Source organism: Semicossyphus pulcher, unplaced genomic scaffold (assembly GCF_022749685.1).
Source record: "Semicossyphus pulcher isolate SPU_LCO1_2020_fin unplaced genomic scaffold, fSemPul1.0.p SCAF_21, whole genome shotgun sequence".
In the NCBI taxonomy this organism is placed as follows: Eukaryota; Metazoa; Chordata; class Actinopteri; order Labriformes; family Labridae; genus Semicossyphus; species Semicossyphus pulcher.
In genome coordinates, this window is record NW_027211695.1 from 6,965,233 (window position 1) to 6,992,631 (window position 27,399).

General features: G+C 42.3%; 1 protein-coding gene across 5 annotated transcripts in view; it reads left to right on the top strand.

The window, feature by feature from the left end:
• LOC138600380 (receptor-type tyrosine-protein phosphatase delta-like) overlaps positions 1–27,399 on the top strand; it is a 382,688-nt gene that overhangs the window by 145,853 nt on the left and 209,436 nt on the right. For all 5 annotated transcript variants that reach the window (XM_069671768.1, XM_069671773.1, XM_069671769.1 and 2 more), the window contains exons 5-7: positions 10,029–10,101; positions 14,563–14,673; positions 25,236–25,279. The gene's annotated coding sequence lies outside the window, so the exon portion shown is untranslated. The remainder of the gene's footprint in view (positions 1–10,028; positions 10,102–14,562; positions 14,674–25,235; positions 25,280–27,399) is intronic.

Genomic DNA, 27,399 nt, shown 5'->3' on the forward strand with positions numbered 1-27,399 from the left:
TTATGCCGTGGCAACGATCTGGTGCAAACATCGCAGTAAAATGTTCTAGTTAAAAACTCCCCCCTTGCATCCCATGCTGAATCGCCTCTTAACAGCACCTGGACACACGCGTCAACACATGCTTCTTGACTGAAAAAAAAAGAGCAGCACAATCAGCAAAGCCATTTTTAATGAGCCTCTTCCCCTCTCCATCTATCAGAATGGAATTAGGACAGCACTCAGCAGCTGAGGGGAGTGAAGCTGGGAGAACGGGGCCACGTGGCAGGAGGAAGAAGTCTTCATTAAGGACGGAGAAAGAAGTGGAGGTAGGACGGGAAAGAGATCTCTCCCCTCCTCTCCTGTTCTCCCGCCTAATCAGGGAGACAAAGTTATGCCGGTCGGAGCGTTTATTATTCCAGCTAATCCCTCATCACGCTATTTCATCAGGTTTGGCATTTGGCTATCTGCATTAATTAGATGTTGGAATGGACACGGCGTTAATAACTGACACGCGGCAAGATAATGAGAAATCGTCTGCAGGCAGGGCCGTATCCTCACTCGCCATCGCCCTCCCTTTGTCAGTACCGATACCTCTGCCGCTTGAGACAATGTGTCGTGTTTACCTGCGCCGGATTTCATTTATTGATGATTCGGGTTGTTTTTAGCACCACTCGCGATAATGTACTGTCTGCACTTTGGGAGATAAGTGTGGTAGTTTGGACTTGTTTCGGATTGTCTCTTCTATTTCTATTTTTATCTCGGCTCTCCCTTCCGAAATTTTTCTTTTCTTTTATCCCGCAAGTCCCCTCGCTGTTCACTCTTTCTCTATCTCACCTGTCTTTCTCAGAGCATCCCAGTGGAGAGTCAGAACCCCCCTATCTCTCTTTTGCACACCCTCCCTACCGCCTTCATCCATATTGCCACCAGGTGAATAGCCCTCCTCCTCAAATTCATTCACACCGTTTTCTTTCTCCGACTTTTTCTTTGGCTGTGTCTCGATTTGAGTTTACACTCCGCCATTTGTCCTCTCACATCGCTTCGGCTCTCCTCCCCTTTCCTTCCACTTCCTCTTTAGTATTCCGTCAAGTCATTGCCGAGTGCATGGCGATGCGCCTCACTCCGTCACAGCTCCCGCTTCAGCATGTCTTTGACCTTACCGTCTTGTATCTAGAGTGAAAAAAACAATCTCTCGCGAGTCGTCGCTTTCTCTACATCCTCGTCCTTTCAGGGACCCTCTCTTTTCGCTCTGCGCCGCGCTCTTTGAAGCCAAATCCTTAACCAGACGAGGCATGTTGACTAAGAGCACATTCGTATTTACAGAAACAGCCTTGGGGAGTAGCTGCAGACAGAAAAAGGGTCATACTCATTTACACCTCCTCTCCTGGGAGCTGCCCAGCGCCGTGCTTTTTCTCATTGGCGCGCCTAGCTAAGGGGCACTCGAGTAAACTTGAAAGACTTCTCAGGTCATCTGGAGATTCTGTCCATTTTTCTTGCTCCTACTTTAATCTCTCACCTCTTTTTTTTTCTTCTTCAAACCATCCCTCTGCCGCTTCTATTCCTCCATCCCTTCCACATTTCCTTCTCCCTCAGCGTTTCCCCATCTGTGCCCTCGCTGTCACACATCAGGAGTGTGTCAGCGAGGATTCAGAATATGTCAAGAGTGCCGTCTGGTCACTCTTTTTCAAAAACCTGCTTCATCTTGCGAGCTCTTCCTCCTCGTCTTCCATCTTTCCCCCTGCCATTGTAAACAACCAATTACGCCTTTGAGTTATTCTATCAGGGTTTTTTATTTCCCGCTGTAATGATTCTCGTCATGGCGCGGAGATGAGAATTGAAGCCCTCGCAGATCCCCCCCCACAAGTGTAACCGAGCCTTTATCTTTTTTAACTTTCAAATCCCAGAAGCTCCTTAAGCCCTCTCTTTGGAGAGGCGGCGCCAAAAGCCAAATCTCTCAGTCAATTTACCAGGCGGCTGTCATTATTTTGTGCATACCGCCGTGATCATACCATCATTAAAACTCGTCCCTTACGCAACCATCAAGGACGAGATATCTCTCGCTGGGAAGACAGATCTCCTCGGCTTGTTATTTTGATGTTCTCACACACTTATTTACTTCCTTGGCTCTATTTTAGACGCCTCAAAAGAAGGAATGCTCGATAAGCACAAGCTAGGAGTGAAATATTCAAGTGGTGCCCTATTTACAAAGGCTGGAAAGTCTCTCTCCCACCGCTGCCGCCGCCGTCATGTTTGTTATGTGGTATGAAGAAAAAAAAAGAGAGGCAGCGGCAACTCCAGAGACCTCGGCGCCAAGTGGATTCTTTTTATAGCAAGTGTAAACACATTAGCTTTAAAATCCACTTGGTATTTAGTGAAGATTGCACAAAGGAGGCTTCTGCGTACAGTAGAAGCGTGTACTCCCTCCTGCTCCACATGGCGTGTGCAAAGGAACGCATCTGCCTGCGTCCGAGCTGCTAGACGCCTTGCTATCTCCGTGAGTCAGACGGGGCAGGGGGAAACTGGCGAGGCACTGCTGATCGTTTGAAGCGCTATTCTCACCCCGCGAAAAAAACGTTCGATCCGCCCCGAGGAGAATGTGTCATGTCGTTCCACCTTTCTGACTCGCGTACGTTGGGCGTGAAGGGAAGGGTATTTGTTCCTATTTGCTGTCAGTACACACACGCTCGCGCTGTGTGTAAGGTAACTTAGTAATATGTTCGGCCTCTGATTTCTCTCCCTTGTTTGGGACAGAAGTGGGCCAAGCAGGTGTTCTAGGCCACTTCTTGACAGGGAATACATCATCATGTATCCCCTAACACCTTACTTACACCAAATGTCTAATCTAATCATTCATTCTTGCTTCTTCTGAAACCTTATATCTCTCTTTGCACCCACCTTTTCTATCTCCTCATTCCCTCATCTACATTCTCCCCCTCTCCATCTAGCGCCATCTTCCCATCGCGATCGTGTCATTCCATCTGAATTGAATACCTTTTCTTGCGCCGGTTAATTAAAGCAGCGCTCGCTCTCACATTATTAACACAACTCCTCTGAGATCCATCAAATCCCCGGGCCTGGAAGTAAAAATGAAGCCGAAAGTCGAGTGAGAGAGAGACATAGGTGGCAATAGAGAGAAGGAGAGAGAGAGCATATTGTGTAGAGAGCCTCAAGAGTGATTCAGCCATTGTTACTCATCCCCTCCTTTTTGCAAGAGGGCTCATGTCATGAGTATTTTAAGTGCTCTCCATTCCGTTGTTCTCCTTTAATCCTGTTAGATAACTCTCTTCCTCCCTCCTCCTTCTGCGCCTTTTTCTTTCTATTTCTCTCTTTTTTTCCCTCCTCCGCTCCCCGCTGCCCACTCAGCAAACGGCGAGTCTTGTGCTCTCTGCCACAAAAAAAAATAATAAAAGAACGACTCGAGTGTGCCTAAACAAGGTGGAAAAGAGAAAAAAAAAAGAGAGAGGAAGTGAGAGGGAAGATGACAAAGATGTGGCGGTACTTTCTTGGGTAGGTGTTGGAGAAATCTGCTGGCCGGCGCGGGCTCATTTGTTATGAGGAGGGATGAGTGTGGACGAGAGCCAGGAAGGTGGCGAGTGAGTTGTGAGGTGGAGCCTGCGCACAGATTGGAGTTAAGACGCGGGCGGAAAAGAGGAAGCAGTTTGGGTTGATTTGAAATGGTAAAACTGGAGTTTTGATGTCCGGAAAAAGCGGCGTTTTAGTCACTATTCTGTCAGTTGTCCAAACACAGACTCGCGCATGCATACGGCTCACTGGAGGAAGGTTTTCTCTCACTCTTTTCAAACCACAGATGGGCCTATTTTCTTCCATTCCCTGCATTTTATAGTGTCAAATGATAAGAGGTCGAATCACGCGCCAAACAACTTGTGATGCAACCTTTCAAACCTGCCTTGTAACCGCAAAACTCTGCTCCACAAGAAATACATTTCCCACAAGCACCCCCTCCTCTCTCACACACATCCGCCGGCCCCCATCATTTTACATGAGGACAATTACAAATGAGAGCGTTGTAGAGCAGGAGCACGGCAGTGTAGCTCATTTGCCAAGATGTGGGGGCAAGCCACTTAGCGCAGGTGAGGCGGGGCGGCTACATTCCTGCAGCTCCTTACTTGGACAAAAAAAAATGGGTCAAAAAGAGAAGAAGAAGAATCTGCAAGAGTAATAGCACAGACTAGTGGCGAAGAGGTGAAACTACCATGTGATAAGTGGAAGATGTGTGCTGCTTGAGAGTCAGTCAAACTTGACAACCGGTATTTTAGCCATCTTGGAAAGTGGCTAATTCCCTTTGATTCATGCTCAGTGCATTTAAAGGGCGCCATCATGACCGCTCACTCTAACAAGCGTAACCTTCCGATTCGTGCTCCGACCACATGCCTCTTCCTCTCGCTGCCAGAGAAATTAATTCGACACAAAGAGGAGGAAGGTGGGGCAAGGCGCTCGCGCCGAGGAGAATCTGCATGACCCAAAAATGCCCTGCCTCTACTCCGGCTCCATAAATCAAAGGGAGAGAGAGAATCCCCCCGACGCTTCTATTCTTTGTCCTCAAAGGTGATAAATTGATCCCCGGTCGGCTAATAAGCAGAGGCACAGGGGGCGGCCCGAACTTCCCAAAGATTTATGCGGCGACAAGTGGATTTATAGAGGAGCGATGTGGAGAACAAAATCTATTTACTTCATTCGTTTCTCCCCGTACTCATGAGATTTGAGATTTGAGGAACTCCTCAGGGAAACCCGGGGAGGAAGAAATGCATCAGGACAATAGAAATAGAGTATCTGTCATAGATGTGATGGAATTACCTGCGTTTGATTGATGTACATGTGTTTCCAATTACACAAGATCGCAATCCATGTGAATATGCCCACTGCCTTCAGGTTAGGTCACAATCCAATACAACTCCGGAGTCAATTTCGTTCCCCCGACTTTGCCCCCCTTTCATTAAATCTGATCTAATAACAGAGCCGGTTGCGAGGAAATCAATATGGCGGACACTTTCTGAGGTCTGTCAGCAGTCTAGGGCGAAGAATGTGGAAGATAATATTTGCCAGGCATAAGAGAAACCTTTTAAGGCAACTGTAGCAGTCATCTTAATGACGCGAGGTGATACGGCGACAGGAAAAGCGGCCTCTTAAGAAAATGATCAATGATATCATCTTCGCCAAAGCTGACTGGAAAGAGGCGAAACATACGTCGGAGTAGAGTTGTCTTTCTCTTCCACTTTAGCCCTAATGTGTTTCCCCTATCCCCGTCCTTCATCGCCACTTCTTCCCGTTTCATCATCTCATCTGATCCCTCACCTTTTACCCTTTTCGCCTTGCTTCTTTTAAACCGTACCACCTCTCGCTTTCAGTCTCTGACAGCATCCTTATCCTGCTGTGTTGATGAGCTATTTGAGCGATTAACACCACGCATGCTGAGCAGATTATGATAGCCTTCGGGGAGGAGCAGTTTGGGCATGATGGAAAGTTTTCAGCGGTGATGGAGAACTCCGAGCTTTGATTGCCGACAAGGGAAAGGTAGCATACGAAAATCTGTACTCACCAATTCTTCATCGACGTGACATCGGCCTTCCGATGTCTTCAATCTATGGAAAAGATGGAGAAGGAAATTCAGTTTGCTTCTGATTTGTCTTTAATTTATGACTGCAGAGGACACATCTTGACAAAGGATAAAAAATATGTCTGCTTTTAAAGGATTAGCAATTAGCAACTGCCAGTTTTATAAATAAACCTCTAACACATGTCCATTTTTCATGCCAACTCTCCACATAACTCATCAGTAGAAATCGCTGCTTTATAGAAAGATGTTAAAGACTTGTATCTTTGAGGTTAAATAAGAACATCTCACTCAAGACAGCTCACATGGATGATTTGATGTCCTGTCAACATCAGCTTGACTTTCGCAAACGTATGCAAATGTGTCTAAAACATCAAACCCACCCCGAGCGTTTTTCTTTTTTTGGTTTTGCGTGACGTCAATTGTCAATAAAAAATATGATGTACTATATAACTAATTCCATCTACGTCTGACAGTGACGCTACCCTGCGCCACTGAGGCAGCTGTTGGTACAGAGAGAGAGGGAAAGAGAGAGGGGGGAAGCGAATGGCAGATCACTTCCCAAATGCTCATTTTTAGCTGGCTTGTTTGGGCACAGCGCACCAGAGCTGACGAGCTGAGCACAGAGTTTTTGACACAATGGTGTCAAACTGGAGACTGTGATGTTCGGCTCGCACAAGTGAAAAGCATCGCACCTGCTGGCAACATGCAGACAGAGACACAAACAGACTGTTATCAAATCTGTGTGGCAATTAGCGTGTTTGGTGGTGCTGCGACTAATGACACATTTGCTTTACGTTGTTTCATTAAAAAGGCTGTCTGGGAGTTGGCATATGGAATCCATTAGCAATGCTACTTAAAAATTGATCAGCAGTTCCATTGACTTTACAATGAGCATTTTGTTTAATTCTTATATTATTGCAGTACCTTGTAATCACAGCTAAGTTGTAGCACTTGAAACGAGAGGGAAGGTGAGGCCACTCTAGCATCAGATCTAAACTTAGCGACTGCGTAATGTTAGTGGCTGTCTTGAGGGTTATATTTCTCCTCTTAGCTCCTGTTCTTTGAAATTATTTAACAGATGGGAGCGTCACTGTTTCCAATGCCACGCTGTGTCAGTGTTAAGATGAAGCCTGCTTTTTATAACTGTTTCACTGAGAAGTGCAGGAAGCTAACAGGGATACAAACTTTGATCAAGTTATGTAAGGACTGGTTTTAAGCTACCTTTGTCTTTGCAGCTTCCCTCAGCTCTTTGACACAATTTAGCATCTTTTAGCTAACCGTTTTGGTTTTAAGGCCAACATGTTAGCTGTTTTTAGTTAGCTGTCAAGGCTATAATCAACATTATTCAAGCTTGTACCGACTGTATGCTACCTGCCCAATATTGTTAATAATGGTACTGTGTGTACTTTGAAAGCGAATGCTTGTAGTGATAAACCACCTGTCTTTGCAGCTTCCCTTACTTCTATGTAGCATGTTAGCATCTTTTAGCTAACCGTTTTGGTTTTAAGGCCTGCAATCTTAGCTGTTTTCGGGTTAGCTATCAAGTCTATCATCAACATCATGAACAAACTCGGCTAAACCCACTGTATGCTACCTGCACAATAATGGTAATAATGGTAGCCTACTGTGTGTACTATTAAAGCTAATGCTTGTAGCGAAAACCTACAGCAAGCAAGCACCAAACTTTGCACTTTCCCTTAGCCCTATGAAGCGCTTTTGTATCTTTTAGCTAACTGTTTTGGTTTTAAGACCTACAATCTTAGCTGCTTGGTTAGCTGTCAAGGCTATCATCAACATCATGAACAAGCTTGGCTAAACCCACTGTATGCTACCTGCCCAATAATGGCAATAATGGTACTGTGTGTACTTTGAAAGCTAATGCTTGTTGTGATGAACCAGCAATTTAGCACCTGTCTTTGCAGTTTCCCTTACCTCTATGTTAGCATCTTTTCGCTAGCTGTTTTAAGGTCTACAATCTTAGCTGTTTTAGATTAGCTGTCAAGGCTATCATCAACATTATGCACAAGCTTGGCTAAACTCACTGTATGCTACCTGCCTAAAGCTAGATACTAGCAGCTGAACAAAAAGGGGAGCATATTGGAGGGCCAGAAACATGACTGCTAATCAATGCTAATTTCCCTTGTGTCTGCTAGCATATTAAATAGTGCACTGTTTGATACTCAGTTAGCCCTTAAAACTTTATGAACTGCACTTGGAAAGCTTTATAAGGTAATCATGTTTACATCTGTTTCCTGCTGCCCCTGAAAAGCCAACAAAGAATTGATGCAATTTCAGCTTCCAAAGACTTTAATGTTTTGTAATAAAGACTATTATAGGATCAGTATGATGTGTGTAATGGGGCTGAAATGACCTGAATGAAACTCAAGTTAAGTACTCCTGTGTGCCTTATGTGCAACAGGCCACTAAAGTAGTACCCAAACTAGTACCTAGTGTCCAGTATTTGATTCCATTTAGATTTATTAAGTATGGTAAAGTATCATACAGTAAAGAAAAAAAAGCCTCAAGCATGCAGCAGTGGTCTTGCAATAATCAATAAACTAACCCTCCACATTAAAAGTCCACTTCCTGTGCTGTTTATACCCACTGCACCTAAATTACTATGCTCTGTCAGCAGCAGAGTGTGTTGTAAATTAACAGTAATATACGACTGGGTGTGATCCTCCCAGCATCAATCGTGGCCCGTAAAAAATAAACATATAAGGATGAGATATTTTTCTTAACTGCTCCCACTTGACTGGCGTTTTAGAAGTCGTGTATGGATAAGTAATATCTTCACCTCCACCTCAACATTCTGGAGGTTTTATGAGTCGAGGCCGGTGTCTCCGTTGGTTACTGTTCAGGGGAAGGTCATAAACGGGCGATTTATGTGCCAAGTGCAGCCAGGAATGCTGATGCTACTGTCAGAGCGCGGAGATACTGTCTGCTTTGACTCGCATTTAATGGAAACTGTAAAGTTCACGACTGCATGTCCTCACTCATGAACTTCATAGTGTGTGCTCACACAGAGAGGGAGTTAAAATAACTGGCACGTTGAAGATATATTGGATTGCATAATAGGAAAGATGCAAGATAAATTAGGTCCTTGTGACAGTAAAAGCAGGTTTCACACTTTCAGCATCTTACATCACATTTCAAGACTAATTTGACGTCCGAGTGCGCAAAGTGTGCAGCTAGCTCGAAAATAAATGGTCATAGTGAGAAATAAAAACACTTCATTAGCGCTCAGTCTGCACTTCTGGAAGTATTATTCAATGCATACACATGACTTGCACGACAATCTCACAAAGTGGTAAACAGTGCTCATTACTGCAACACCAGCCAGTGTGCTGCTCCATCGATTACCGCACCACCTTCTTTCCTTCACAGCAGTTATTTCGACGTTAAAGCCACTATTGTTAAGTTATGGGCATTTTAATTGCAATGGACAGGGCTCCATTAGCATAGCTTCTTGGGTGGCCATGGCCATGTTTCTCTAAATCATTAAGCTAATTATACAAGCTAATTAATCAGTATGCTCGGAATGGGCTGCGTGAGCAGACACTGCTCTTTGTTGGCTTGCATAATGCAAGGAGTCCAATTTTAGATGGAGGAGGAGGAGGAGGAGGAGGAGGGGGAAGAAAACTTTGATCTGGGAAGTAAACATATGATTTTTGCATATCAAGTGCTTCCGCACAGAAAAAAAAAGGATGCTAAAAGTCAAGATAGATTTACATTTCTGGAGCTTTGAAGATGCAGAAGTGGCAAAAGATAGCAAAGGTAGTGTTTGCCACGGTGTCCGGCATCCAATTATCAGCGGCATTGAAGACAAACACAGGAAGAGATGCGTCAATCACTGAGGCCTCTGTGACGTTTGAAGCCGTCCAACAAATTCTAGAAGTCGTCTATTATTGGGACGAGCTTGGTCTTTTGAAATTTATAAGGCAGACATATAAGAACGAGACGCTCTGACATCATCATTCCGGTCCCTTGCCACCCTATTGTTTTCGAATCATCACTCTGACTCCAGCGGTTGACGAAATCAAGTAACGTTCCACGTATGTGCGCTGTATGCTTCTCACCGGGCGTGTATGCGCATTAGCATGTGTGCGTGTACATCAGGAGCATATTCATGCTTTCTTGCACACAACTAAGGGCGCATGAGAGTGAGTCACTGTCAGAAATTATTACTTACAAGCACCACACAACCAAACATCCTGTCTTCAGTGGTGTGGTGGAGACGCTGTCAGCGTTCAAGCGGGGTTCTATTTTTAGCCGCGCTCATTATGCACAACTGAAAATCACCTCCTCAAAGTACATGAAGCATGTTTACTAAACCTAATGGGACAGCGCTGATAAGGCAGCAAAGGCATAGTGGCTGGAGTGTATATTGTTTATGTGTGTGTGCGCAAACTACCGTTAAGTTGTGAACAGTGTGACACATTTTGACCTCTCCCTCTCTCTTTCTTTGTCCCTTCAGGGAGATTCTGAGGAGTTCTCTTCTTTCATCACTCTGGTCCGAGGCAGCAATCGCAATCAATTATTCCAAACTGGTAAGATCCATATTGTGTCATCTGAGTAAAAGCCTTCCTTGAAATTGCATCATTCAATGAAGCACTCCATCTTTGCAATCACCTGTGACCGAATCTTGTTTCCAATGCTCAAATGTCAACATTTAATAATGTCAATCCATCGAAATCAAATCAAGGGTCAAACGACTAAATGTTGTTAGTATAGATGAATGAATGGAAGGAATACATGTCTGCACATGATCTATTGTTCAGGCGCAGTAAGTGTAAGCAAGAATGATGCTCACTCCCTTAAATTGTATCTGGTATTGCTCTGTTAAAACATAACGTCAAACATAAAGCATGCTAATGGTGCCCTCTGGAGTACAGAAATCTCTACTGCTGCTGCTGCTGCTGCTGTGCTGTTTGTAGATCTGTTTTCACATCAACACTGTGGAGATGCGGCATCCATTCGCACGTCTCTCAGCATTTAGATAGAAGGACTGACAGGTGCTTTTAGCACATTTCGGAGGCTTACATGCAAACACACAGGGAGTACAACCAGAGGCTTCCTGAGAAGAAAACAAGAGCTGGTGGCAGTAGGTGACCCAAATAAAAACCGAATCTGCGGAATCATCTGTCAAAATAATCCTGCCACAAGACTGTTTTAATACCATTTGACTACTACTTTTGACGGACAAACTAGTCCCTCACTTTCCGCTCACATGTATGACTACTAATGGTTAAATAGGACTGATAATAATCAGAAAACATCTCATATATTTCAGCGTACAACAGTGCTGTTTCTTCAGATCAATGAGCAGTGCTCCGGTTTCCCCAAAGGACCCGCGGGTGCAGCCGTAATTGGAGCGTTTGTGCTCCTGCAAGTAACTGTTCCCAGGGCAGAGGCCAGCACACACCAGAACATTCCCCTACACGTCCACAGTATTTCCAATGGACTTATCCAATGCACCTGCAAGGGAAGTTTTGCAAGTTGCCGTGTGCTATTTTTATAACCAACTGCATGGCTATATGACAACCCAGAGCCTCGTTATTGGGACACAGGCCTCTCTTTTTACTCCTCATCCTCACCTCCAGGTTCCAATCTATTCCCAAGTGTGTTAAATAGGTGAGTGAAAGCGCTACAAGGCAATGAGGCAGAGCGTTTCACACATATGATGCCCTCCGTCCCTCATGGCAATTACGGAGAAAAACTGTGAAAATTTGTGCGAGGCTCAGGTGGCAATGTGATTCAAATTAAAGTCGACAGCAGCAAATGCAGCTTCAATGGGAAGGCAGGACAAGAAGAGTTAAATACAGACAAGTGAGTTAGACTAACTTTGCGCCTGAAGTATTGTAAATGACAGCGGCAGAATTGTCACCACGGCATAACTGGTTGGCGCCCATGTTCAGGAGCCATTAAGGCATTAAATTTGAATTGAATGTGCGGTTTTTTCGCTCAAACAAGATGTAAAAACACTTGTTAAATGATGGTGTAGTGCATTAAACTGACGACATTTGGTACGTAGGTGCTCCACGCCTGTCAGATGGAGTTTTGTTATGTAAAGCAGAATTTGCTGCAGCAGCAGGCGACCTGAATTAGAGAAGCAATGAGTCCAGCAGCTAAAAAAAAACGTTCCCCAAGAAGTATGCTGCTTAAAACTGCTTACAAGACATTTAAAGTGACCTGTTCAGGGTGACAAATGCTTTCTTTGTACAGCAAAAACATTTTTAACTCGGAGTGCATTACTACTTCCTTAAGTGATGGCTCTTTCTGGCTGTCATAATATTGTACTGCTATAATCCACAGGTAAAGCCCATCTAAGTTTATCTGACAATCATGTTAATTTCACCAATTCCCAATTAATAAGCAACAGATTTTTTGTATTTATCTCTATGAACAGATGTCTGCATGTAAAGCAGCTAACATCCATTCTTAAGTCGGAAATATACTTTCTTTTAACTACGTGTTCCTGTGAGCATGATGGCTGACACGCATTACCTGCATCTATTTGGAGCATCGGCTGTCCACGTCCTCAAAAATTAACACGACGCATACGCGAGATGCACTCTGCACATGAACAGTAGAGGCAGTGTAGAGGCATAGCAGCCGGGACAACAATGGCAGAAAGTTTCGGAAGACGAGCTGATAAACCAAGTCTGCAATTATCCACATCTGTTTGATGTGTCATTACCACCGCACAGCGACAAATGTGCCTGTCAAAATAGCTGGCAACAGATGAATTCAAATTTAGAAGTTGTCGTGGACACCAGCAAAACTAAGTCTGGGACCGTGCACGAAGTGGGGACGGTGCCGACGGTGTGCTCTGTCGACCGAACACACAAAAGCTGTCGCTTTTTCTGCCGTGATCTCAGAATTAACACAATAGTAACCTCCTCGAGCGTCGCCATGTCTGTTGTTTACATCCCGCACATACGGTAGTTGCATAAGGCCTGAGCTTTTTGTTGTGCCCTCTAGAGGTATCCTCCAGTAACACGAGTAGTGCATAACCATGTATGTGAACAACTGCGTTCATGATGTAGCTGGTAGCTAGATAAAAGCAAACTTATCTCCGGCCTTAGACCTCGTATCTCAACTCCAACTCTGTTCTCATTCATGATGTTGCTAGTTCAACTGTAAACATTGCAGCACACTCCTTTTTAGCCCAAAAAAGTTGGCTGTTGCTATGTCATAGAAGCTAAATGGCTTTCAACCACTTCCTAGATAACAACATTATGTTTGATAGGAAGTACATTTCTAGCTAGCATTATGTTAACTAAGAATTTACACATTTACTAGTGTATTGTGTAACACTACCAATTTGTTAAAAGTAGCTTAAAGCTACTTCCTTGCTAACTGGATCATTAGCTAGTAAGTGGCTCAATGCTAACGTTAGCTGTTGTCTGACCTTAGCTATCAAAAGTGTTGTTTTAACTTGAAACATGGTCAGATTTCTGCCCAGAATTTAACAGTTTGTTGTTTTTTGATGTGCCGACAACGTAGAGGTGGTGAAATGATTATGATTTGCCATATACCCTAAATTTCCACGACTCCTAACCTGGAACACAGCAGTTTAACATCATGAAAGCCTTTTAGCTGTCAATCCTGAGCATGAAATCAGAGGGGAATTACTGCCGTGCGAATTACTTAAATTAAGTTGAACTTCAAGCTGAAGTTAGTTTTTAATTCAGCCCAATGGGACAAATATCAATTTAATCTCTATTTTGCTTCAGGTTAAGGCATGTTGCCAGATAAGAGCTGTCTAGTAGTAAGTTAGGTGTTTAATGTTATGTTCAAGGACACTTCAATGAGTATGGGCATCCATTGGGTTAAGAAAAGGCCTTTCATTAGGATGTGTGGCTGCTTGCCCATCCTGCTACTTCCAAGGGTCAGGCTGCCTGACATGATTGTGTTTTCATGCTTCTTAAATTAGATTTATTATGTTATGGCTAGCATAAAGTGCATGTACGTGTGTGTCTGTGTGTGCATCTAAGCATGTGTTGCGGGCCAGCCCCGGCCCGCGATGATTTATTATACCGCTTAAAGGGACTTGTACTTTCATGAGGTCACATGAGTAACATGGCAGTCAGGCATAGCACAGTTCTCTTTGGCCCTGCCGGCGACAGGGAGGCATGCCAACACAGCTCAAACAGATTCCAGTTTGCTCATATTCAGGTACACAGCTAAGCATATATTCATTGTACACACTCTCAGACAGACGCACACAAACAAAATCAAATACTGTAATCCAGGCTTAATGCTGCTTTATCACCTGCGCAGGAGGCAAACGTTATGCAAATGCTCATTTAAGCTATTCCAAAGGCACGTCAGATTTAGGCCCGTCTTTAATGTGTCTTTTGAGAGGTTAAGTCTATGCAAATGAAGCTTCATGAGTTTAAAAGTGCTAAGGATATTTTTTCTAATAACGCTAAGGGGAAACCACCAAGATACAAAGTGGAGACGTTAAGATTGACCTTGGATGGTTATTTTTGGCTCGGACTTCACCTAAGGGTAGCTACAAATATTTAATTGTAGTACAAAAAAGTAGTTCCTTTAATATTCAGACTAGGGTATATTCTGTCTTAGCTTTCCTACTGTATATTCAGGCACATTTGAGCCTCAATGAGTTCTAAGCTTTGATCTTTCTACATTAACTCCCAGGTGTCTCTAGTTATATTGTGTGCCATATCAAAAGAGTGGGTAAAAAAAAGTCTAAGCTGGTTGCTTCAGAGACAGAATGAACATCAAATCTGACATATTGCTTTGTGCTTTCTCCCATTAGGAATCCTTTTGCCTGCTTTCTACATGAGGGAATATATGAGTGTATTGTTGGAAACATGCTAATATTGTTGGTTGTTTTTGGTGCTGTAATGGACAGAATATTAGGAACTATTTTCCAGCTCTACTCTTAAAGTAAATGTGTTTTTAAACAAGCTTTGTGTCATCTTTTCTGTTAAATAATTTGAGATGAAAACCTTATCTAACTGATGTTTCTCCTCTCCTAGGTAGGGTCAAAGGGGGCGATTAGTTTCAGTGGTGTGTCGGCGAGGTCAAACGGCAGCATCGGGCAGCATGGTGGCACCTGCATGAGCCCAACAGTGAAGGCTCACTTCTTGGTGAGTCGGACAAGCATTCTTATAAATTCAACAAGAACACACACAGAGCAGCTGTTTTCCTCAGACAAGATTTGCCACATTTAAATTATTATTTGCTGCTAATTTAGTTATGACTTATCTTTAGCTTTTAATGTGAGAAAAGCAGCTTTCAGAATAAATTGGAAGAGCATTTTCATTGAATAAACAGAAACATGAAGGAGAGGCGAGAATGAAACCTTTTTGTTTTTAATGAGATTTAGCTTTTGGTTTTGTGTATGGTAAAAGAAGGACTACAAAAATAGAGTTTGCTTTTAACGAATAAGCAGTGTTGGGTAACGTTACATTTAAATGTAATTCATTACATTACTGCATTACCTACTTACAAAAGTAACCAACAATTAGCACCCCCTTTTCGACTCGTTACACATGGCGGTTATATTGTCAGGACGGCATATAGCCTCCTGTACGTCTACATTTGAATGCATTGACTCTAACGTCATTGCATAGCTTCGTTTATGGCCCATAATCTGTAACTCTGCAGTCTAATAACAGGAATGACAAATGCAATATAACCTTTACAGCTCTTTATTATGCTAACAACGTGTCAGCGAACTGGGCAGAGGCATACAGTATTAGGCACGGGCTCTTTGTCCCCACCAGTGTTGCCTAGCTGTGTTTAGCTAGCAGATGCTTCTTCAGATTTGAAGTGGAGCTCTTCCCAGCTGACAAGCACTTATCCTCCACGCACAACTTACATTTCACCATCATGTTTTTCTTGTCCCTGTCGCTCAAAAATGTAAAATAATGGGAATACTTCCACAAAGTAAATGCTGTCTTCTCTGCTAATTCGCTAGTTAAATTAGCCAGCTACGCATGCGCACTGACACAACTGTGTTTACTAGGGCTGGGACAAAATATTAATCCAGCAATATATAGTCATCCTGACCTATGCATTAATACTATCCATACGCTGGCGCCAAATATCAATATTTTAATTTACAAACATATAGCTTTCCCATGCTACTTTGACTCACAGCGTCACTACTTCCTGACTCTTCGTGGTGGTGCTTATGACATGAATGAGGGTAACATGAATGGAAATCTTTATTAACGCAGAATCGCTGTATCGTGATATTATCGTTAACATGTGCCAAGTATCGCATATCGTAACACGAAACTTGATTAACACCCCTAGTGTTTACCCTCCGTTGGTACGCAGCTACCTGCAAAGAAGTAGGAGAGAAACAGAAACAGTGTTTTGGGGATAAGGAAAAGGGGCAAATTTTCCATTACTGGAAATTAAAAAAAAAAAGGAAAGCGTTACGTCACTTGTTACAACAAAAACGTAATCTGAGTACTCTAACGTATTTCTTTGTGACACTGCTAATGAGATGTACGACAAATTGGACCCAACTTAATGAAATACGTCACTATTAGAAATGCACCTTTAAGCTGGTTTACCAACCACCATTAAAACTCAAAGAAGAAGAAGAAGGTTGTTAGCATGGAGGAGATTCAACTTAAGCTGTTTTTCATCATGCTTTATTGCATTGCAAATGGATTCATTGGGCACGAAAGCTCACATCTCCTACTTCCTGTTGGCACACACAACCTCACGCCGTGTGTGCGGCGGCAGTAACCGTTAAAGTAAACTCTCCCCGGCACGTCCGCTCCCTGAACCATTCGTTTATGTTTCCTGTAACAGCGGCATCTCGTCCCGGTGCTGGTTAATGCTGTGGCTACATAAACGGACAGTTCATGGAGCAGACATTAATCTGGTATAATTTCCTGTATTTTTTAATTTTGCATAAAATATCGCAGAACAAACAATATCGCTATATATGTTTTTTTTCCAATATCATGCAGCCCTGGTGGGTGAAATAAAATGCTGTGAGTACTCGACCAATCAGAAACGATCAGCACTGCAGGCCCTGCCCTGAAAGTTCCTGGACCTTTGGAAAGTACTACCCCCTGAGCAGTGACTTTTCAGGAATAAGTCAATTACCCTGGAACTACATTTAGACCCTGGTTCCTCAAAAGGTTCCTAGTTCCTGGGGAAAGTTCCTGCAGTTGAAACGCTCCTTTAGTGAGCTTTAAGGAGCACAGACACAGGCCAAAAAGACAAACCCGGTTTACTGCCACGTTTAATTTTAAAGGGACTTTTTGCTAAACGTCGTGGGTCTGATCATTGTAGTCGATAGCAATTCTCCTGCACACAGGGCGATGTCAGTAGTGCCTTCATATACGAGAGTTAATCTTAACAAATTTAATTAATAGGTTAAATCCTTCAACTTAAGTTCCTGGCATTAATGAGGGATGACATTTTATAACTGGTTTGGATTTACAGTCAAATATGTGAAATATTCTTGAAGAAAAACATCATCACATATGAAAAACTTATGATCAAAGTTATAAAATAATCAAGGTTTAAGTGCTCTGTGATTACCTTCCTTAATTGGTTCATATCATTGCAGCGTTTTTACAATAGCACTTCACTGAATGGCTTGCATCTTTAAAAGAGCACATTCATTAGCATGAGTGTGTAGAAGAAGAAGAGAAGTTTTTCTGACCGCACATTGAACCTTTTAAATTTCATGTGAAGCTTCTCTGAGGAGCGAGGAAATAAATTTGTAATGAAACAACACAAACAAAGACGAGCGAAAGAGAGAGAAGCAGTGGAGAACAAACGAGACGAACAGCAGACACGTACCCTGTAGTGAGAGTTTAAACTGGGGCGGCAGATCGAGTATATCTGAAGAATATCTGAAGTAGTAGCAGAATTACTGTTGTCATCACATTCACTTATGATACAAGGAGAAAGTTAAACATATAGATAAGGGATTAGATGAAGGTATAAAAGCCTGATGAAGACATTGGCGCTGGCAGACAGAGCATGATCATGGGACAAATTTAAAAGATGTTCCCCAGATTTAACGTCTGAAAAACTAAAAACCTGCTCTCAGAGGAGAAAAAAAAACTCTGCCCTGGGCCTGTGCGTCGCTGTAGCTGAGAAAATACATTCAGCAGGGCATAAATATTGCACGGTGAGTACATGGAGGGCTTTTTGGCCGATGAATTATTGCAAAGTCCGGTGGCTTTACGCCAGCCACGGAGTATATCTCGCTCAGCTTCGCCCCTGCCGTAAGCTGCGGCTGGGGAATTGTGGTTATGGGCACTCCACAAATAACTAGCAACGATACCAAGAATCCATCACACTCATCCCACATGTTGTGTGCTTACACTTGAGTGCACTCGAGAGCAGGCGGAAAAGACACGGTGCGTGCGTCAGCGTCGCCTGTGAGGCCTGAGTCGGGGTAAAAATGCCCAGAACTGTGCGTACAACAGTTTAAAAAAACATTTTAAAGTGTTATTTTATTTACATTTCTTGCGCATGCAGGACTGTATTTTTTGGAATTTAACGACTAATAGGGAAAATATTTACCGGAATATTCACCTCCAGGATACATCGAGGACGGTTAACTCCTGCTCACTCTAAGAAGTGCAAATCATGATGAGTCTATTCGCCTAACATCAGTCGAACAAGGTTGTGAAATTAGACCAACTTCTTCCTTTTTTTTCAGCTAAATCACTTTCCATTTGCACAGGATAATAATGTAACTCAGCGGAGCATGAAGTTAATGGTTAATACATCTGATAAAAGCAACACAAAGAGAAGAAAAGAAGATCAAAATAAGCATCTAAATGGAAAAAGGACTTCTGCTCGGCGCACCACATTGTCGAAGCAAAGACATGTCGGGCAGGTTGTGTCTTTTGGTGATTAGCAAAAAAGAAAAAAAAAACATAATCCCCCAGACTGCTGACATATTTCTTTTCAAAAGCAGCCCTGTCTGAAAAAGGCAGATACGCTCCGGAAAATGGATCAAATCTGCTTCATGTCAGATAGCGGCGAAGGGTTTCCCAGGGTGAATATCTACAAAACCACAAACAGGCAGGATTAGAGATTGAAGTTGTGGCCAAAGTAGATCAGGAAAACACAGGAAAAAGGCGGAATTATTATATGATAACCTCCTAATTACTTACTGAAACACTGTACTTACTCACACACCGTGTGCGGCGCACACCGGAGCATCTGCAGGGTCACTCAGAGGCTACAAATTCAAACCATCCCCTAATTTGTCCTAATGAAAGCACTAATTCTTCTTCTATTGTGACGATGAGGAAACAAGCAGAGAAAATTAATTTCACTTCCCTCCGCGAAGGAGGAATAATTCTGCCCGCAGAGCCGAGACGCCGTGTGTGTGTGTGTGTGTGTTTAATGAAATGCACGAATTTATCTGAAGGCAGTATGGATGGAGGTGTTTAAGTCTGGTGCATATTTTATGAGTGTTAACTGCACGCCGGCTGCTCGTTAGTCATGTGACAGGTAATAAGAAGATTTCACTCTCATGCAGAAAAAGGACACACTAATGGAGCAAAAAGAGCATTGCTTACTGCGCATATGTGTGATTAATTGCATCATTTGTCATTCGATATCATAGTGCTGAAATCTCTGCATACTGAAATTTTAACACACATCTCCTTTAGTATGCAGGTTTTACTTTGTTTTCATGATATGTTAATATATATATGGGAATATACAGTCAAATAGTGGAGTTAAGCCAACCTTTACCCAGTGTGATGCGACCACAAGATGGTGCTGTGCATCACCGTTTGGCCTCCAAGGCTCTGCAACGAGACTCCATGTAAGGCCGTTGCATATACCTCAATACATTAAAGTGATTGGCTTCCATTTTTTACAGCTTTCTATGGATGCATTGATTGACATGCAAGGCTTTTGTCAATGGCTTCTGGTTTATTTTCAAGCTAAATTAAGTTAATTTTTTCTGTCATCTCCTAAAAAAAACTGTGTTAGCTGCAGCAATTGAGCTACTTAAGGTTGTCTTAGAATTCATGCATATCAATGTGTTTGCTAAGTATACAAATTCAACTCGATTAATGTTCATTAAGATGTTAATGCTCATTTAATTATTCTATTTTTAGGCGAATTTGGTCAACATGCATCCTTAAAAGGTCCCATTCAAATCACCAAACCTGCAAAAAAGATTCACTAAGAAAGAGAAAATGTCAAACAAATGTTCAAAGTAAAACAGAGAAACACTTCCTGTCTCTGAAGCTTTATATATGTGACCAAAGCTGGCATTAATGCAGTAAATCACCCATCATTAAAGGGGTATACATGCATGCATGTACTGTATGCATTCGGGGTCATAATAAGGAAAAGAGTTTGCATTGAAATTATAGTAAAATCCAGTAGATGGCAGTCTGTCAATACACAATCTTTGTACCCACATCCTCCTCACACACACTTTTCTCCTAGTAGGTGTGTCTCTCGTCATCAGGAGAGGTCTCTTACTTGTAACGTCGACCCTTCGCGGTATGAGCGCAAAGTGACGCCGCACATGAACTTCCATTGCTGCGGTAACGAAGCGGACAACATATTTAGATGTGGATTACAAAATAAGAGCGCGTGCATTCCTGTGTTTATCAGAGTCAACGCTAACGCACCTCTGCAGTGTTTCTCCCTCCTTCATTCTCTCCCCCTTCCATCTCTCACACTTGTACAAAGCCGAATGGCGTCACCACCCACCACTCGCAGACACACACACCCTTGCATCACACACACACACCTCCTCGCCATCTGTCTGTGCAGCGGCCCGTGTCTCTGGCACTGGGAGCAGTTGGGAGCAAAGAGAGTGAAAGAGAAAGTGTCTCTTGGCTCTGCAGTCCTGAATCCCACTTCCTCTCTTCTTCTTCCTGCTGCGTTGTTGTCTATCAAACGCTCTCACGACATCACGCCGCCCGCCGACGGGCCCTCCCCGCTATCGTAACACCTATCCTTGATGCCATTTGGAGACAAATCAAATCCTCTCTCGGAGGTTATGTGCTCTGTGTTTTCTGTGATTTCACTCCACAGTTATGGGAGCTCATTTCAGCTTCGTTCATTAACTCCAGGGTACACATTTCCCCTTTAATGTTCGAGCCTACAACTCAACACCAGGAAAAATAAACATGCTTGATTAGCTTATGTATTAGGCGTTTCAAATTAAAAGCGCAGATGGTAGAATTGTGCTCACTATTTTTCAGAGAGGCAGAAACATAACGCAAAAGGTGCTTGGAGCGACAGGGTCTTTTTATGTTCCTTGTGACGGATGATGCTTCACAAAAGTCAGCCTTAACTGTGCCTTCAAAATAAAAGACATTAGAACCAAGGGAATCACAGAATCTACACACAACGTAATAAGAAGAATCCCCAGTAGTGTGTAGGTGATTCACTGTACATGATCTCCTTCTCTTTTCAGTGAATTTTCATAACCATGCAGCTTCACAAAACGCTTTGTAGGCAGCTTAAGTCATTTGAACAAAAAATGCATTCCCTCTCTCTCACTCTCCTCCGTTTAAGCGGCAAGCAAAAGTGCCTTCATACCGCCGCTATATTCAGCCGGAGTGATAAGAAATGGCAGCTATCAGCAGGCAGTTTGGAAGCCGCATATAACTGTTATTGTGTGTGTATGTATAAAAATTGATTTATGTGTCCTATCACTTAGCAGGCGCAATATGCCCATGAATATGGGCTAATATAATATTATGGAGTAAGTGAGAGGGTTATGGAAAGGGCCAGGTGCTGCCTCAAGGTGAGGAAGCTGTGATCAAAGTCCAGAGACAGAGAATCAGACACATCATGGCTGCATGAATAAGAGTGTATTTCAACATCTAAAGCTAACAGCAAGAGGAATATAATATAGTGTCATTATGTCACATGGATGTTGCGTTATAGTGTTAATTTTAAAGTAAATATAAGGGGTTTTAATTTGGAAAATAAAGTCAAAAACCTGTTAAAATAAGGGAAGAATAAGGGACCGTATGAAATTATTGGTCTAGGGAGGGGGGACGATTCTCAATGGCACAACACTGTTCGTATTTCCTCTATGGTACAAAAAAAATTGAATTGGATGGTGACTTAAAAATGTGTAAATATAATACAAGAATAAGGGACCGTATAAAAATGATTGGTCTAGGGAGGGGGTGGGGGGGGTGGGGGGGCAAACTCAATAGAACAACACTTTTCATATTTCCTCTATACATCCTCTATTACCCACAAATGGAGTTGTGTGGGGATTTCTATTTTTAAAATAAAAAGTACAGCCATGAATGAGTGAACTGGGAGCAACACTACATCCGGAAGTTGAATTAAATTTAGGAATATGACATTTAAAAGTTCACCTATATATTATATTATTATTATTATTATCATTATTATTATTATTATTATTATTATTATTATTTAGTTTTAGGGAGTATAAAATGTAAAATAATTTTCATACGGTCCCTAATCAAAAAATGTTGGTAGCTAATAAATGCATGGACCTATGTACTCCATGAATAGGAGTGTATTTTAACATCTTGAGCAATAGGAAAAAGTGTAGTTAATGCACATGCTAATGGAACACAATATAGTGTCAATATGTTACATGGCTGTTGCATTATATTGTTAATTTGTAACTCAATATAAGGGGATTTTATATTTGAAAATAAAGTCAAAAAAGTGTAAATATACTACAAGAATAAGGGACTGTGTAAAAATTACTGGTGTGGGGAAGGGGGACGAAACTCAATGGAACAACACTTTTCACTTTTCCTTTATTGCACATTAAAAATCGAGTTGTACGGGGATTTAAGTTGCTCTATTGTTAAAATAAAGCACATATTAAGTAGTGCCATGAATGAGTGACCTGGGTGCAACATTACATAGGGAACGTGAATTAAATTAAGGGTTAATTTATAATACGACATTTAAAAGTTCACATTTTTACATACATAAAAATCATGTGTTTGTAAAACTTGATACCTTGTCCCTAAATTTAAGAGTTTTTTAAATTTTCGTAACATTTAGTTTGAGAAAGTGTAAAATGTAAATCATTTTCATACAGTCCCTAATCAAAAAATGTCGGGAGCTAATAAATGCATGTACTTATGTACAGCCTAAATGACATGCTGTTTTTGCACATATTTAACTGCATAAATCAAGCTTATATTGAGACTTTTAAACTAAATCTGAACCCTTTCTAAGGTTTGTATTTGCAGTCATGTAAACAAATCACACATCTGAAAAGCTCCTTTTCTGTTTTGAATATCAGCCTCCCCTCCTATTAGATGCAGTCGGGAGAAATAGGCTTGGCGGTAGCAAACAGCCTCATGTTTACCCGCAGAGCCGCTGCCATGTCCAGACTTGTAAATCAGGCCCATTGAGGTAGCATAATGCTGATGATTATGACAGCCAGTCACATGGGAGTGATAGAGGCAGCGTTGAGTTACGGGCTCGGGGAGGATGCCCAGAACTGAAGAGTCTCGCAAATGGAGGAGCACTTTCACCAAAACACAAGTCCCCAGATGGGGACTAATGCTGCAGTTGGCGGCTGTGCCACCCAAATGAGCGCACATTAGCTGCTCCGAACACACAGAGCAGTGAAGTATGTTTGTTTTTTTCTTTTTATTTCACTGCTTCACTCTATTACTGCGAGACCAAAAAAAAACAGCATAAAGAAAGGAAGACTGCAAAGTATTTTGTGTCTCACTGACATGCAATGCATCACTTAACTAGATGACTCCAGGATGGGGAATGCATTTCCATTCACTCTATGACTAAATAATGTACTGTTTGCATTCTGCCGTATTCCTTCTACTCCCTTGTGCCGCTGAACGATCATTCATTGGCATTGATCGTCAGCCATGATAATATAATCAGGCGTAAAGCCCGACAAGGCTGGCCGCTCCGATAGATCAGAGCTGCTGACAGCGGAGCTATGCACAGGTCATAAACCCTCACCTTCCCTGTTTGACCCCACATCAATTTGGCTCTTTCCAATATGAATGCAAATAACAATGCATTTTTGGTGACATGTTTATGGTTATCTCTGTATCCGCGCTCGCTCCGCCGGCTGCCCCTAAATGTGCTGATGTTACCGAGCTAATGGGATTGAAAAAGGTAACCTATTGCTCACTAGTGGTCAGCTCCACCTCCCCTCCTCTTCCCTCCGACGCCTCCCCAAAAACATAAACACAAGCGTCCGCGCATGCCCTTCCTCTCTCTCTTGCGCACACACACACACACCTACATGTCCTCCACCCCAGTCACTTGTGTATGCATTGAGCTGATAAGTACTGCGGTTCATTTTCCCCATGGCAAAGCACAGTAAAAAACTGGGGAGTAATAATTGCTTTGGGGGGGTGTGAGACGAGGATGGCTAAATATGCTTGATTGCCTCCTAAGCTTCGGTGCTGTGTAATGAAATATGGCTGCTGCAGACAGGGGCTCCCGCGCGATAGCTTTCTTGTCACTTTCTCACTCTTTTTTTTTTTTTTCAACCCTTCGCTCTGCTGTTCCGGCGGTTTCCCGCCTTTGCTCACCCGTCGCCTTTGTCACAGAAAGGAGTCCATCAAAGCATTTGTTGCCATTGAACACTTATCTTAGCTATAATGTAATAATTACGGGGGCCAAATCCGGCCTAATTGAGTATTCCTCGCCACATCAAAAAACGGCAGGCGCTCCCTAATATTCCTCTGTTCTACAATTTAATTTGTGGATTCATTAGAATGAACAGGGCGTATAGGGAGAACGCAGATAATAGGGAACTTATGATGAAGTCAGGTTGCATGGACATGTTAGGGCCCTGAAACTCCACTAATGTCCATGAAGGCTCAAAATCAAGTCGGCTTGTTTGCTTCCATTCCTGCTTTTTTTCCCACACAGAAAATTGCCTCTGAATTAACACGAACGAGAAGTATCGGGCAGAGAGACTACTGTAATCACGACATTCATAATCATCATTGCTAATCATCTCATTCGGCTGCCATAAAGCGCCACAATAACGTTTTTTAAAAGATAATGAGTCAAATTAAAGCTTGCCTCGGTGTTGCGCACACACACACACACACACACACGCGCACACAAAAAAATGTTTATCCCACCAACTCATTTTTGTTGTAACCACCCAAAGCACATTTCTTCCCTGTTGGTTAAATAAGTAGCTAATCATTTACAAGAATATTAGTCCACAGGCTTGTATGGGCGCAGCAGCATCTGCTAATGCATTTAGCAAGAAAATAGCCTGAGAAAATCTTCCAAGCACATTAAACGCAGGAGTTCTTTTTTTTTGTTCTCTTCTTCCCCCCCGTCTTTTGCTTCCAGAATAACTCACAAGCCTAATTTGTTGTGCTACTTAAAGGCAAATGTAATTACACTTGTTTTCATTATAATTCACAAAGCCAATCGATAACTGCGGTTAAGTCATTCTGTGCTGCGCTTGCAATTTTATGTGCCTTTGACTGAAATTCGGTTGCAAAACAAGTATTGAGTATATTAAACTAAATATTTTGTGCATAACGCTGCTGAGTAAATTGACCAATTAAACCTCAGAGCCTCTATTGTAGACTTTATTCATGCTGTTTTTTAAGTAAGCGTTCCTTGTTTTTTGTGATAGATACACTGAAAGTTTTGCTTCACATAAGCAGCCTGATTCAGCTATTCATCCCTCTCTTCCCCTCTGTCCTTCTCGTTTATGCAGTTCTCTTTCCTGAGACGTCAACCACAGGATGAGGCCTGCGGCAGGTAAGACGGCTGAAAGGAATCGCTGATGAGCTGAGAATGATCCGACCTCTGTTTGGCATAGTTTCAGATGAAACTCCACGTGACGCATGTTCGAGATTATAATGTGTCCAAATATCCGTCTTTGTTTGAAAGAAGAGCCGCCAATTTTCGAAGGCAGAGAATATGTCAAACCATCTCGAATCAAGAGCTAATCCGAATCTCAATCCGTCCTCGTCTCCTGACCTGCAGCGCGGCCGAGGCGGCGCGGGGAAACAGACTATATCTGGCAACCTAAACCTTTTTAAAGAGACCGAGCAAGTGGGGGAGACTGACTGGCACTGATGGGACCAGACTAGAAGTGCGCGATGCGGTGCTATAGCGCGCCCGGGCCTCACAAGCCTGATTGATAGAGTGTGATGAGACTGTCACCGAGCAAGGAGAGCGGCGGAGAGATAGGCGAGATGCAGGGAGGGGGAAGTGGGCTGACCAGCGGGGAGAGATAGAGAGAAATAAATTTGAGAACATGTGAAGGATGAAGTGGGGGAATGGAGTGGCTGGATGGAATGTGTTGCGGACACATGAGGGATGGGGAGGTGGGCGGCCAGAGAGGTGAGGCAGACACTGGAAGGCTGAACACGCCACTTATACGCACGTTACATTTGGCAGAAGCAGATTTAGTTAGCATGATATATTGAGGAAATAGAATTCAATATTCAAATCATAATGACTGTCATTAATTAAAAACATAATTCTAAATCAATCAGGGCACAAATTCAGGATTTACTTTACTTGGTTTATCCAAATAAGAACAAGAAAGAAGAGGATTGTTTCACTTCCTGCTGGTATTAAGTCATGGAGAGAGAGGGAGTTTCATCTGCTTTTGGGAGCAATATGTTATACCAGAACATAAAATATTTGACGATAAAATATCTCATTTGCATTCCATACAATGTTTGTTTTCCCAACGCAAGATCTACTTTTACGTTTACTTACCCAAAACACTTGGTTGTGGTAGGAAATATTGACGTCTTGGTTAAATATCCAAAAAGTTAAACTTTACAACAATTACCAAAATTAAAAGTGCTCATGTTGTAAGTAAGTAAGGCTCAACTAACGACTATTTCAATAGTCGACTAGTTGCCAATTATTGAAACGATGAGCCGACCAATCACATAGTGAATTGCACAATTACTTAATGGCTCTTATTTAGCTACCAGCTTTTAAATTTAGCTGGAGGCTCATTTAAAAATGTGCTAACTAACAATAAAGACAATAAAAATGACTTCTTCATTCAAAAATATGCTTTTAAATAAACTTGATTTGTGTGTGTTTAAGGTGAGGGACTGTATATCACACAGCATTAATGTTAAAAGCCAATACAACTCCGTCTATAGATAGCTAACGTTAACTAGCTGAGAGGCTAATTATCTTATCTGGACGAGTCTGCATCATCCACAAGTCTAACATGCCTTCTCTTCAAATGAATCTGAATGAAACTTGCAGGTATTTTTTTTTTACCTGTCGCTTCCCAGTCGCTGTTCAGCACGCGCAACTCTCAGCAGAGATAGTAAGGGTGAGAGATGGCTCACCCCTGGAAAACAATGTAATGTCCGCGCACAGAAAAACACATGCAGTGACATAACCGACAATTAAATACTTGGGCAACTAATTTTGTCATTGCTTTTTGTTGCCAACGTCAACGAATCGTTGCACTCCGAAGACAAGCTTACCCATACAATGTTAATATGTCACTGGTATACCTACAATATCTAGTCTTGCAATACACTCTAGTCTAGCAGCAGCATCTTCAGCGCAATTAAGATTTTATATGCACTCACTAAAAATAACTTTAAGTAAGGTTGGAGAGTTGTCTTAGTTAAATATTGAAAATGTCAAACCTCACTTTCACAATCACCTATAAAAAGTGTTCTTGTACACTAACCACAAACACAGGACTTAGGATCTGAATTCTACCCTCCATGCATCCCTATGTATGCTGTATAAATCAGGCAGCCACTGAGTTTCCTTCAGAACAAATTCCCCATTGGTAGTAAATAAACATAATTGCAAGGGGGAAAAAAACGGTGGGTTAAAAATATCCATGTTGGGAAAAGAGCAAAAATTGTCAATGTCGCATATCT